This window comes from Echinops telfairi, unplaced genomic scaffold (assembly GCF_000313985.2).
Source record: "Echinops telfairi isolate 266 unplaced genomic scaffold, ASM31398v2 ScPeMD7_31;HRSCAF=116, whole genome shotgun sequence".
In the NCBI taxonomy this organism is placed as follows: domain Eukaryota; kingdom Metazoa; phylum Chordata; class Mammalia; order Afrosoricida; family Tenrecidae; genus Echinops; species Echinops telfairi.
In genome coordinates, this window is record NW_022103928.1 from 27,898,237 (window position 1) to 27,899,365 (window position 1,129).

The 1,129-nt window shown below is 50.4% G+C and overlaps 1 protein-coding gene across 1 annotated transcript in view; it reads right to left on the bottom strand.

Annotated features, from left to right (window-relative positions):
- The window catches only part of FGD5 (FYVE, RhoGEF and PH domain containing 5), a 151,419-nt gene that overhangs the window by 55,437 nt on the left and 94,853 nt on the right, over nucleotides 1–1,129 (bottom strand). The window lies entirely within an intron of this gene.

Sequence of the window (1,129 nt, forward strand, 5' to 3'; positions counted from 1 at the left end):
AACAACTGAGTTCATCTCCCTAGCTGGTCCACCGCTAAGTGTATCTTGGCTCGGCAGTCATGCTTTGGGAGGGTTCAGGCCCTCTAAGTCAGTCATATTAGAAGACGGGGCTGCACTCAGGCAGGAGGTTAGATACACCGTCTGCTGCGGTGTCCGGATCGCACTCACTTGGGCTGCTCTGGAGCTGAATCATGGGTGCAGGGCAGGGGTGGGGTTGGGTGGGCAAGAGGAGCTCTCTCTTCTTAACGGAGGAGCTCCTGCAGAGGCCCTCCTGGTAAGAGACTTCCAGAACAAAATCCTCAGTAAAGAAAACGTACTCTCCAAGGAGAGCCCTTCAACCGCTTAAGAAATCGGGAGGTAAAACTTCTATCAAGAAAACGAAGGTGTAGGGGAAGGCGAGGAGCTCTGAAGCTCGGTTGCTCCACCAGGACACGCTGACTCCAGACTTAGGCGCGTGATTCAGTTCTCATTTTGTCACACAGCATGACGCTGAGTCTGAGCTTTGGGGTCAGAAGACCCGTGTTCAAATCTCAGGCTCCACCTCTTTCCTATCTTTATGCCCTTGGAAGTTATTTCTTGCCTCTGAACTCCACCTGTAACAGAGGGATGACAATGGTTGATTATTACAGAATAGCTCACAGGTTGTATTTCTGGAGCACTTGGTTGGTTTTAGTTGCTGTGAAGTCAGCTCCAACTCCAACTCACGGTGACCTTGCAGACAACAAAACGGAATACTGCCCACTCCACTGTCATGGTCATGATTGCTGGTCTGAGCGGGACTACTGTGTCACTCTGTCTCACTGAGTGCTTCCCACATTGTGTTCACCCTCGGCTTTACCGAACAAGACATCTCCTCCTGGAGATTGCTCTTCCTTGATCCGGGCCTAAAGCGAGCGAGGCAAAGTCTTGTCATCCTTCCTTTTCAAGAATATTCTGCTTGTATCAGGCATCATCAGAACAAAAAATCGTATCATTGTGAAAGAGGGGGTGTGCAGAGTGGGAACCCAAAGCCCATCTGTAGGCAGCTGGGCATCCCCTTATAGAAGGGTCATGGAAGGAGGCAAGCCAGTCAGGGTGCAGTGTAGCAACGGTGAAACATACAACTTTCCTCTAGTTCTTAAATGCTTCC